Source organism: Tasmannia lanceolata, unplaced genomic scaffold (assembly GCF_043159265.1).
Source record: "Tasmannia lanceolata isolate RefF3 unplaced genomic scaffold, GAP_Taslan_0.1 ptg000012l, whole genome shotgun sequence".
Classification (NCBI taxonomy): Eukaryota; Viridiplantae; Streptophyta; class Magnoliopsida; order Canellales; family Winteraceae; genus Tasmannia; species Tasmannia lanceolata.
Window position 1 is genome coordinate 23,511,783 of NW_027518689.1, and position 13,616 is coordinate 23,525,398.

At 37.4% G+C, this 13,616-nt stretch overlaps 1 non-coding gene across 1 annotated transcript; it reads left to right on the forward strand.

The window, feature by feature from the left end:
* The first annotated feature begins 13,005 nt into the window (after positions 1 to 13,005).
* On the forward strand, positions 13,006 to 13,112 carry LOC143889020 (small nucleolar RNA R71). The gene has a single exon (XR_013254645.1). It is a non-coding gene; the product is annotated as a small nucleolar RNA R71 (small nucleolar RNA).
* Positions 13,113 to 13,616: the final 504 nt, after the last annotated feature.

Here is a 13,616-nt window from a genome sequence, read left to right on the forward strand (position 1 = left end):
CTCCCTAGGCTCTCACCCATCCTCCTGGTGATTCTCCTCCACGCTCATCATCCCTCTGTCTTTTTGAACCCTCTTATGCTTTATATTTTGATTGGTTGAAAAAAAAAAAGAAGAGGAGAAGAAAGAGGGTGGCTCGGTTTTTCCCTCTCACTCGGACCCTCTGTGTTTTTTTCCCTCCTTTTCTCGTATATTCTGTTGCTCTTTCACTCATGATCTCCCGGTCTCTTTGAACTCTCTCATTTTTTTACACTTGATCGGTGGTTGGACAGAAAGAAAGAAAAATAAAAAACAAGAAAAAGAGAAAGCAAAGCATCGTATCTGTTGGGCGCGATCTCGCTCTCTCTCCATCTCTCTTTCCCTCTCTTTCTCCCCCTATCTCATTATCATCCTCACGATCAATAGTAGCCCTCCATCACTCTCCTCTTGGTCCATCACGCTGTGTTTTTCTCTCCCTACCATCATCCCTTTGTTTTCATTTTCCCTATCATCCCTCTTATCCCTCTGCATCTCACCATCCTCTGTTGTTCCCTCACTCCCATCTCTCTGATACTTTCCCCTCATATCCCCTCTGTTTTGTTCATCCCCTCATCTCTCCTCTGTTTCGTCCATCCCCTCAACAGCAGCACTTTTTTTTTTTAAAAAAAAAAAAAGAAGGTGAAGAAAAGAAAAAAACAGAGTAACGTATACTCTGTTTTTCTCTTATATTGTTTCTCTCTCTCTCTCTCTCTCTCTCTCTCTCTCTCTCTCTCTCTCTCTCTATCTATCTATCTATCTCACAACTCTCTCTTACTCTCTCTAGTATACTCCCCATTCTCCCCACCCTCTCTGTTTTCAAGAAATAAAGAGAAGTAAAGACACTCTCTCCATTCTCCATACTCTCTCCATTTTCCACATTCTCCACACTCTCTCCATTCTCCACACTCTCTCTGTTTTCCATTCTCCATTCTCCACACTCTCTCCATTCTCCACACTCTTTCTGTTTTCCATTCTCCATTCTCCACACTCTCTCCATACTCTCTCTATCTCTATCTCTCTCTTACTCTCTCTAGTATACTCCCCATTCTCCACACCCTCTCTGTTTTCAAGAAATAAAGAGAAGTAAAGACACTCTCTCCATTCTCCATACTCTCTCCATTTTCCACATTCTCCACACTCTCTCCATTCTGAAAATGCAAGCACAAATAAGTGACAGAGAGAGGGAGTGAGAGATATGTACCAACATAAGTGACACACCTTAAGGGTTTCAATCTCAAGTTTAAAATTTTCAAGTTGTGCTTGAGATTTAGATATGGAAGAGGATGACTCTTTTTTCAAAAAATAAAGTTCATTTTCTAATTTTGAAATAGATTTTTTAAGAACTTTATTTTTAGAAATTTGAGAATGCAAGGTATTGCACAATTCATCATAAGATATATTTCCACTATCACTACTTGATGAATTACAAGAGAAGTTAGAGTTTACCCCATGAGGCAAATGTCATCTTTATTTTCTTCCCCTTCACTTGAGCTCTTACCCGAGGTGCTAGTAGCATCCCAACCGGCTACAAGAGCATTGTTCTTCTTCCAATCGTTCTTCCCCTTGTACTTTGAGGAAGATGACTTGAGAAGTGGACAATCCAGTCTTTTGTGTCCAATCTTCTTGCAATTGTAGCATCTTAAAGCTCCTTCAACTTCACTTTCTTCTTTCTTCTTCTTTTTATCCTTTTTATGCTTCTTTCTCCATAAGCTTTTAAATTTCCTTAAAGCTTCTTCCTCATCGCTATCCGCATCACTTGATGATGAGTCCGTCTTGGAGGCCTTTAGAGCTAGAGATCGACTTTCTCTTTCTTTCTCTTTCGGCTTCTTCTCTTCTTGACGGCTAGTGAGGAGCATCTCATGAGTGATAAGGGATCCTACAAGCTCCTCCATAGTTAGCGTCTTGAGATTCTTTGATTCTTGGATGGCTGTGACTTTTGGGTCCCAATAAGGAGGAAGTGACCTAAGCAACTTACTCACAAGCTCATCAGTAGGATAAGATTTACCAAGATTTTCTAATTCATTAGAAATTTTAAAAAATCGGGTATACATATCGAAAATACTTTCGTTTTGATCCATTCTAAACATTTCATATTTGCTCTTTAACAAGTTTATTTTGGAATCTTTGACTTGTGATGTTCTCTCATGGGTAACTGCAAGTGTATCCCAAATAAGCTTGGCGGAATAAAAAAGAGCTACTTTATTGAACTCCTCCGTAGATAAGGCGCAAAACAAAGAGTTTATAGCTTTATAATTTAAATTTGCATGCCTTTTATCTTCAACATTCCATTCTTCAAATGCCTATCATCAGCAGATTTTCAATTCTGTTTTTGGGCTTCCAACTTTACACCAAGTTGGGATTGTAAATGAGGATTCCAAAGTGTTGGAACACCACAAGGACAATCACATTGACATTTAGGGTGTGTGAGATTAACTTAATTTATGCCTTTCAAAATCCTAAACTAGGATTGGATCTTATACAATCTAATATGACTTTGATCTTCAATTGAGCTTCAAGTCTTCATTCCAAGCCTTGGATCTCCGATGTCTTTGGCCTTCATAATGTGGTCCAATGAGAGCTTCTTGGCCTCAATCCAAGCAATCTTGACTTTAAGCAATTATGATCTACAACTTAGACAATCAAACACATTAGTGATATAAAATCACTTGTGTATTGGAGTCATCAAAATAAGATGGGAATGCCAAGGTGGGAACCATTGGGCTTACACTTATGCTTAGACATCCAAATTCAGCCAGTGAAATGAAAACTGGGAGCAATATGGCATTTCAACTTTACCAAGCGCTTCTCGTGTAATCGGGACCTAGAGGGCAAAGTTTCATTTCCATAACAAGAGGAGTTCAGACACAGTAAAAGAGGATTGGGACGTATGCCATTATATTCAACTCCTGAATATTAAAATTCAGCCAGTTTCCAAAGTCTCCGTATGCACAGATCAGGTTCGTTACTGCTCCTAAACATTAAAATGACCACAGAAACTTGCACCTTCTAACAAAATGCATCAAGAATACACTTGCTATGTTGGAAATTCAAAGAAATAAGAGCAGAATTCTCACAAAATTAGTGGGCACAGTGTTGCCATTCACGGACAGAAAATGCAGCTAATTCAAATCATTCTCTTTGTTGACTTTGAACACGTACAGAGCTGGACGAGGGTACCTCCAACTTCAAATGCACAGCAGACATTCCTTGCAAAACAAAGGGTAAAAGAAGAGCAAAAGAGCTTGGAACTCAAGCTAAAATTCCTTCAGCTAATGGGCGAATTTGAACAAGGAAATTTCACTAATTGAAAATTACCTCTAAAATGAAAATATCAGATTTTCCCTAATTTAAAAATACAATATGAAAATATCTCCATGAAAATGAAAGGAAACTTGAATTTTATAGCTTCATGAAAATGAAAGGAAACTAGCCTCATTTCCAAATCATAGTCACATTAAAAAAGAACAAAAAGAAAATTGCACAGAGTTATTTCACTTGTATTAGTTACATCCTTAGCAATTTCTGCAAATTTAAAGCATGTAAAACCCAAATGAGACAACAAATGCATTTCATAAGCTGTTCCACTTGAATATCACAATTGAACAAGCAAAAAGAAAAGATAGACTTCTATAACCAATTTCATTTGCACATCACAACCAAACAAACAACAAGAAAAACCAAATCATAAAAGTCACATTTACAACAGAAATATGTTCATGTTGTAGTGAAACCAGATACATTTCACAACAGTGCAATGGCACATTGTGCCCGAACTAGGTGAGTGACATGAAAATACAGGCTGATAACACAATGTCACCATACTGGCCATGAGGTGCCACGTGGAGTCCATGAGGTGCCACGTGGAGGTGTTCATATAGTACTAGGAAATGAGTCCTACTTGTCACCATAGTATAACAAGTGGTTCAAGATTCAAATAAGTCAAACATGTACCATGTATCATAACTGGAGAATGAAAAAATAGACTTCTATAACCAAAATGTATGAAAATCTTTATAGGACCAAACATCTCAAAGATCCTATAAACCAAACCCATTTGATTCTAATAAGAAGAGGAGGAGGAGGAAGAAAATCGAACAAATAAAGTCCAAGTGAACGTTGCACAAATAAATTTTAAGTGCTTCTAGTAATGTTAATTTCACTCCTGTTTTTGAAGTAGAACATTTTCACAAATAATTCTCTCAACTTATAAACCCCTTAAGCAACCACCAATACATGAATACACCACTACATTCGGATAACACCCTTGGTCTGCATTTCATCAAACACCTGGTGGGCATCTTCATCCTCTGATTGACCTCTGCATTGCATCATTTTTAGTTCCCAAAGCTGTAAATTTCGATAAAGTTAAGAAAAGGGGAAAATAGGATGTTGTGAACCAAAACGTTAGGCCATCTAATGGTTCAACCACATAAGCACACGATTTGTACCTCCAAAGAAATTCATATAGATATAAAAAATGACTTAAGATGGGTACTAAAACCGACCCAGAAAATCAATGGAATCGAACTAACATGCAAATCAATCCCGCATACCATAACTCGATTATATCCAAATTCAGAAAAACTTCTTCCAATTAAAAAACCTAAAATTTTTGAGAAAAAGTCCTAACATAAATATCTATATTCGAAAACTAAAAGCACCCATGAACCTGAATGATTCTGTTATTAAACCCTCTTTTATAACCCTAAAATCCTGAAAATTGCAAGCAATTTCAAAGAAGAACATGAAAGATGCTAGGAAAGATAAGAAACATTGTAAGAAAGAGGTAATTCCCGACCTTTTTATTCCATCCCTTGGGTGGATGGAGCTCCAAGTAGACAACCTCTGCTCTATTCTCTTGCTTTTCTGCAAGACTCGGAAGCAAAGATTTCTTCTTAACCTCCAATGATGTTAGACATTTTCGAGTTTCCACTTGCTTGGCTGGAAAAGTTCCCGCTCTCTTAAAGGTTGCAAAAAAGATTAGATAAATGAGAAGAGTTGAAAGAGAGAGAATACTTAAGTCAATAGAAAAGAGTTGAAATTTTTGAGAGATAGCTACGGTTTCGGAGTGAGAGAGAGAGAGAGAGCTTGTGTGTCTGTGCTTGTGCACAGGAAGAGAGCTAAGGTTTGGGAGCACGAGAGAGATGGGGGAAGGGAACGAAAATGAACGGTATGGGTTTACCCCCCACCCTCGGGGTTAACTTTGTCTTTTCAATAATGAAGCATGGGTAAAATTGGAAACAAACCCGTAATTTATTTGTTTCCGTCATCCGTACCGCGCGACGAGTCGAATTTCGACACTAATGTAAGTAGATAATCCATAGGAAAAAAAACATGATATCCCCACCGAAGTTTCCTTTTTTTAATGTAGGCAAAAATACCATACCCCTACGGGAAAATACTAATTTTCGTAGTTACATGTATACAGTAGGGACAAGTGTTGACTTTTATCTACTGATTATTATTAAACCCGTAGGGAAAAACTCTATCCCTACCCAAAAATTAACACCCGTTGGCATATGGTGTACTTCCCTACGGATTTTAAATCGGTAGGGAAAATGTAAACTTATGCCTACAGAGGTTACTAAAGTACGTAGGGAAAGCCTGGTTTTGTTGTAGTGCAAATGGTGGCATCATCCTTGGAAGGTGTCAAGCAAAGAAGCTCAACCTTGAAGATCCCAAAGCAAGACATGCACTCAAAGAGAAGATCAAGCAATGGCTACCTCAAGAGTTCATTCAAGAGAGTGGTCAAAATGGTAGAATGTATTCCTCTCTCTCTTGTGTTTCTCTTGATCAAGGCACACTTAAAAATCCCTTAAAAATATATTTTTCTAAGAGACCAACAAGCTCAAAAAGGACTAAAATGGATAAGTGAATGGCCATGGTGGTGTACCAACATGTTGGGACCCATATGGTATTCCATTACATTTGAACAAAAACCGAGTTCAGAAGGCCAACCTGGATCAGCAATTAAATCTTTTCAAAACTTATTTAACAAATTTTTAATAGAAAGATCTCATCATTTTCATTCAAATCAAGTATAAGAGCATCAAAATCTGATAAGAAACGAGTGAGTTATGAATTTTACAAAATTGGGAAATCCTGCTGAAAATGGCCTTCTCGGAATTCCAAGACTTTTTATCGGAACTCCGAGAAACAACCTGGACTAAAAAAAATATAGCCGTTGAGGGCAATGGCTAGTTGTTTTTTGACCCAAAAATGACCGAAATACCCCCAAAACGGTCATATTGAGTTGGAACTCTATATATACACATTGTATGGACCTAAAACTTGATGATGAACATGTTCCAACCTTAAGAAACCCTAGAAATTCACTTGCAACTATTTTTGGGTAAAATCTCTCACCAACCTCATTTTGCCTTAATTAGGGAAAATCTTTTGAGATTGGTTTAGGCTTTATTTGTATTCATCCTTGAGAGTATTTTAGGAGCTTAAACTTGCATTCTAGCCTACTTAGAGGCAAAGCTATTTTCTTCTTCTCCATTTGTATTGGTGGCAAGGGCATTTTTTTTTAATTTCCTTCGGTTGATCGGTGGAAAGGGCATCCGTATTTAATTTCCTTTGGATTATAAAGGTGGCAAGGGCATCCTACATTTATTCCCTTCAGTTGTAAAGACCCTTGGAGCCGGACGTTGTGTGGTCTTCATTACTGAAAATCCTCAAGTTCGACCTCGAGAAGAGTGGAGTAGGTCTTGGGTTTAAGACCGAATCACTTAAAAGTTCCTACGGTTGTGAACCTTCTTTTGTAGCATGCAATGATCCCACTTTTGTAGTGCGTTATTATGTACTGAGCTTTTCGGCTGACTGTGGGAATATTATCATTTCAGAGTTTGATCCTCGTGGAACCGGCAAGGAGGCACAGAAGTGACCCTGATTTCTAATTTTGTTATTTTAGTGCTTTGCATTCTTTAGACAGTGAGTATTGTTAGGATTATTGAGACTGTGTCATTTGATTCTGTTACTTTAATCTTATGGGATATTTGGTTAGATGAGAGATTTGGTAAGAAATTGAGATGTGATCATTGGATGAATAAGACATTTAAATTTGATTATTTAGATTATTACATGTGGTTTTGATATTTACTTTGCTAGCCTTGTACGCTTGTGAAGCTTGCTTTGCAGGTGTACTGCGTTGTCGCACCCTCAAGCCTTGTGTTGTGAAAATGTATGTGTATGTGTGTGGCTTGGAGGCGTGACAGAAAAGTGGTATCAAAGCCTAGGCTTTAGGTCCTTGGTAGAATATCTGAACAAAGGACTTTGATTGTGAGATTTGGGGATTTAGGCAAGGAGCAATTTAGGAAGCGCTTGACAGATTCGTGTGTTCCAGGGACGCCTGACGACACATAAGTCAGCCGCGCGACCAGACCCCAATTGTAAATTCAAATCCACCCGTGAACGCTTGGGAAGCATGCGAGTTTTTAATTGGGTAAGAATCGTAAGAAACTCAAGTGATAGATAATAGCTCCATGGGGTATTTTGATATAGAATATGAATATTTATGAATTGTGAAACATATGACAAATGACTAAATGACTAAATGACTGTTTTGTGGAATTGTTGAATGGCTAGACGAGGAGCTGTAGGATGTGACCTTGTAGCCAATAGTGTCAACAAGATGTGTCCTATCAGGATTTGTGATAGGGAGCTAGTGGCAGACTTAATACTTTTAGACCTTTATGATTTTGATGTGATTCTGGACATAGATTAGTTATCAGCCCATCATGTCCTTGTGTACTGCAATAAGAAAATAGTGAACTTTGAAATTCCTAAAGAGGAAAGATTTTATTTTGAAGGGAGTGGAGCTCACTCTACCCCTGTGAGGGTGTGATTCTATCTGCCATGCAGGCATGCCATTTTCTTAGACAAGGCTGTGAAGCCTTTCTAACATCAGTGGTGGAAGTTGAGAGTAATGATGTAAGGGTTGAATATACCCCTGTGGTCAATGAATTTGTAGATATTTTTCCTGAAGATCTTCCAGGTCTTCCCCCTGATAGAGAGGTGGAGTTTACTATGGATTTGGCACCAGTACAGCACCAATTTCTAAGACCCTGTACTAGATGGCTCCTGTGGAAATGAGAGAATTAAAAGAACAGTTAAAAGAACTTCTAGAGAAAGGTTTTGTGCAACGCAATGTTTTGCCATGGTGAGCTTGTCTGTATCTAGAGTGCTCAATTTGATATGAGATACGAAATATAGTTAGATCATTTGGATTAGGGGCATTTGGCTTAGTATATAAGTTAACCACACTGGTATGGGATGGTGTGGAGTTGTGTTCACTAGGAGCCCTTAGTTGAAATTGCGATTCAGCTTATTGGTGTGAAAGGATATGATTGGCTGAAGTGTTCTGAGACAAAGCTAGAGAATGAGAATGAGTTAGAAATTTGACTTTATGTGACATGCACCGTTTGATTTTGCTCTGTGATTACTTCATATCACATTCACCTTGTAATCCTCTTTGATTGGGAATCTGATTGATTTGCCCTATCTTGAGTGCATCATCGCTAAGATATGGTTGATTGTTCATCACCGATCTGATAAGAATTCTATATCTTTCCTTACGTTTTCCTACCATACGAAGTAAAGTTTTGATTGCTTTCCGATAAACCTCTTTAATCGAATAAGATCAAAGATTATTAGTGTGGCACCTGAATAAATTATGTGAAAGATTGCCCTTGAAATTAGGGAAATCGAATTCAATTAGTATTAATCTCATATGATATTATGTGTGTTATTATAATCTGAATTTGCCCCTAAACTTTGTTTTGACCTCAAATTGTTAATTGAGGAGATAAATTAATACTCTGGTAAATCTAAAAAAGAACATGTGTTTTGGATTTGATCTCTAGTGTAAGTTATCGTAGTGTGCCCATCATTATACATCTTAGGTGACTATCTCGTCTTTGTTTTTCAAACGAAAATTTTGAAAAAAAAAATAAATTAAAAAAATAAATAAATAAATAAAAATTTGAGCAACTTTATAAATAGTGTGTGTTGTTGTGACTTGAATATGACTCTAAGTTTCGCCTTAACCTCTATCTACTATTAGAACAGCTAAGAATTTGTACTTTTGTATGTGTTTTCAAGGTATACGTTATTGTAATAAGACATTTGTTCCGCCCTTAAATAATCATCTCATTTTAGTTTGAGAATAGAAGATTTTGAGATATAAAAAACTTCGAAATAAAAGAATTCAGCATTGAACTAGTTTGACAAAGTCTTTTAACCTAAGATTTTAAAATCTCAGAGCTATATATATATATATATATATATATATATATAAAGAAAGAGGAGAACAATTTGTATATGTAGTGAGACTTGACCCTTCGAATCCATTAGAATATGAATGTGTGACTTTTAGAATAGTTAAGTGGTCCATGTTCAGTACCTAAACCCTTTTGAATCCTATCAGAATGTGAAAAACTGAACTTCGATAATCGGCTTGTGATGCACGTTCGAACCCCTTATGTCTTACTAAATTTTGACCATGTGGACTTTGATATTTGATCTATGCCTTCGGCTAGAACCCTCTAAATTCTACTGTATTGTGACCATTTAAGTTTTATCCCTTGTTCCGTGTTTAGAGAGAGATCTACTCATATGTATTAAATCTAGCTTAAAAAAAATTAATCGATAAACCGTAAGAGATCTTTATCGTCATTTTGGACCATTGAACCATTCTTCACATCTTGAATTCTACCTTCAGTAATGTAATGAACAAAGAAAGGAAAATAAAAATATTGTTTGAAACCTATAAGTGTGTCGTTAAATTGTATGTTTGAAAGTCAGAATTAGCTAAATTAGTGAGTGGAGGAAAATCAGTAAATATCGTGTGAATCCTAACCTAGAATTACATATTCTCCATAGGATTCCTTGTGTCGACCTGATGATAGATGCCCTTCTTAGAAATTGTCCAGTGTGTGAAGTGAATAAGAAAATATCAAGTATAGAATTATACTGCCTTGAGCGTTACAACTCAGCTTAAAAATTGTTCATAATAAGAAGCTAGCTTAGTGAGTAAATTTCGATGACGAAATTTTTGTAAGGAGGGTGGAATGTAAATACCCGAATTTGCCCCTTCCTTTAAAATTCGTTCCCACTTGGAATCAAGGGTATTTCGGTCATCAAGAATTTAATTAGAATTAGGGCTTCTAGAAAAGCCTATAAATACAACTTTAAGAGAGATTAAGAAACCCTAAACCATCTTTGCAGCCCTAAGAAGAGATCCTCATGGAGAAAAAGAGGAAGAGCGCGATTCAAGAAAAGATATCGCAAACCAAGGTAAGATTATTAATCTTTAATGGTTAAATGAATGAAAAGAACCCTAAACTAGGGATTTGATGTGAAAAGAGATGTGATTAGAGCTTTGGTTTTAGTCTATGGCAAACTCCATGGTAGATCTTGGATTCCTTGGGATTTATTTCGTGTTGAACCCCCCAAAGAACTCAAGATCAATTTGTTTGTATCCATAGAAACCTTGTTATCTGAGGATTTTCGAGCTTGAAATTGGATTAGATGGATTCCTCTCGTCGATAAGAGTCCAACGGATCCAACCACGCACGAATCGGATGTCAAACGAAGGAGTTATGGCCATTTTAGTGACAAAAACGGTGAAAATCGCGTTTCGGGGAAAACTGGGTCCGCGCATGGGGCGGACGTCTGTATGTACCAAGTTTGGCAAACAGTACATTCCCGGACGTCCGGCGCGACAATTTTCCCCCTAGTAGTTCAAAACTTCGAAAATTCATAACTTATCCGTTTCTCGTCCGTTTTCTACGCTCTTGTACTCTACGGACATGCCGGAAACGAGTACTTTCTGTTACAAATAGTTTCAAGAGATTTTGAAAACTTTATAATGATGATAATCACAAAATACTAAGAAGAACTCTGGGTCGGCTTGCTGATTCTTTCCCGAAAAGGCACCAAAGGGGTGTCTTGTGTTAGTAGGAATATCCATATGCCTAATAGGAGTGAAATCAGCGATAAGACTCATGGAAACATTCGTACTTTTGACTGTAGGTGATTATAAAAAGGGAAGTAGTTCGATTTTAAGGTACGTAATTTCGTACTACTTTAGTGCTGCGATTTACCTTTCGAACACTATGCCATTCTTGATAGTGAATCCCAAACTCTCTGCATCTTTTGAGCCAGTGATAAATATTAGACTTAACTTGGGTCTTGCATGCTAATTCCGTTATTGTTTGAAATCTATTGAATCTTATGGAAAAGAGACTCATATTGAATGCTGTCCCAATATATGAAACCTTTGTGAACCCATTTGTGATTCCTTCGCACTTATGAACTTTGACCACTATGTGACCATCTAGATTGACAACCTTATGAAAAATCCATGTGAATTACTATCTTTGAATGACGTATAAACTCTATTGAACCCTGTGATTTAGTACATATTTCAGATGGAATAATTTAGATTTTGTGAAACCTCTTTCAATTTCTCTAACTATATGAATCTTTGAACTATCACACATCCTCTACTATGTGAATCCACTTTGGAACTAATGTGAAACACTCACTTTGAACTTTGAACACCTTCTTTTGAACTGTGTGAACGTTGAACACCTAGTGAGAGGCTTAGGTTATGCGAACTCAGAAAAAGACCCCCGTCAGTGGGGCACAGGCTTTGGCCTATATGTGAACATAAGAACTGTGATCCCGCCAATGGGGGATAAACGTTGGCCCTGTCGACATGAATGTGAACCTAGGAACTAGGTCCGACACCGTTGCCGGTCGGTGTAAGCAATAACACGCTTTTTGGACTCGTGGGCAGTCGGGGTGAAAATAACTTGCTTTGTGGACCCGTGGGCAGTCAGGGTGAAAATAACTTGCTTTTGGACTAAGCCGATGATCTCGGGGTATAATCGTACCTATATGAGTTTTGCTTCTGTGACCCTCAGAACCTGTGACTCCCTTCGTTGTGACATTATGAGACATCTTTTATGAACTTTGCTTCTAAGATATTGCTCTTGTGATTAGCCATGCCTTGTGTAGCTTGTGTCTACTTTATTCATTATTGGCCTTTGATCTTTTGAACAATGTGACTCTTTAGTTGTGACACTTTGACCTATGCCTTTATGAACCTTAATACTTAATATTGAACTTGTGTTAATCATTTCAGTTGTGACTTATACCTTTCCTACGGTTGTGAACCCTTCTTTTGTAGCATGCAATGATCCCACTTTTGTAGTGCGTTATTATGTACTAAGCTTTTTAGCTGACTGTGGTTATATTATCATTTCATAATTTGATCCTAGTGGAACCGGCGAGTGACCCTGATTTCTGATTTTGTTAATTTAGTGCTTTGCATTCTTTAGACAGTGAGTATTGTTAGGATTATTGAGACTGTGTCATTTGATTCTGTTACTTTGATTTTATGGGATATTGGGTAGATGACAGATTTGGAAAGAAATTGAGATGTGATAATTGGATGAATGTAAGACATTTAAATTTGATTATTTAGATTATTGCAGGTGGTTCTGATATTTGCTTTGCTAGCCTTATACGCTTGTGAAGCTTGCTTTGCAGGTGTACGGCGCTGTCACACCCTTATGCCTTGTGTTGTGAATATGTATGTGTATGTGTGTGACTTGGGGGAGTGACACTTCCATGACATGGTTCGTGGCTTGACATCAATTACACATGGGAACATTATGTGCAATTTGATTGACTTGTGAAGGTCCTTTGATAACTATTGCTTATAACCTTTTGATTAGGCTATCAAGATGGGGCCTCTATTGCCACGGCACCCTCTATTAGAAATCCTTGCTTAAAGTGGCTCTCTCACCTTCTTGAGTGGATTCCCACTCTCTTGTTCTTTCTGCCAAATCAAGTAAGTTCCTTACCGCGGCCTCATCCGTGAAAGATGTAAGACCGTTAGGACACATGGACTCAAGAAGTTGCTTTGTTTGGTAATCTATGCCCTCATAAACAATTTGGCATAAGTGCCACAAATCAATTCCATGGTGAGGACACTCTTGGAATAGGTCTTTGAACATCTCCATAAACTTAGAAAATGACTCTAATGGCTTTTGTTTAAATCGTAAAATATCGTTTCTGAGCTTATTAGTTTTATGTAATGGAAAAAACCTTTTTAGGAAAGCGACGGCGAACTCCATGGCAAGGAGTTCGTATTTGACTGATCTGATTATTTAGGATAACCAGGATCGACCGCTCTGATTGCAATTGTGCAATACGTGATTACATGCCTAGATGGGTCCCACATAGGGTGGAATAAATTAATTAGATATTTTGGTGAAAAATATCAAATCTTACCAAATCTGATATATTCAGTGGTTATGCTAGATTAGGATACCTACTTAGATTAGGATAATCTCTATTTGGCTATTTCTATGATTATCATAAGATCTTTCTAGATCTTTCTATGTTTATCATTTTCTATGCTTATTTGTAAGTGCTTTATATAAGCACATGCTACTGTTAATGAAATGAATGAAGAAATCTTATTAGAAATTATGTCTTTTTGCGAAAAGGAGGATTGATCCTTCACTCAAAGTGGATCAAGTGGCTGATCTTCCTTCTAAGAAGATCGATCGTGTTACGAACCA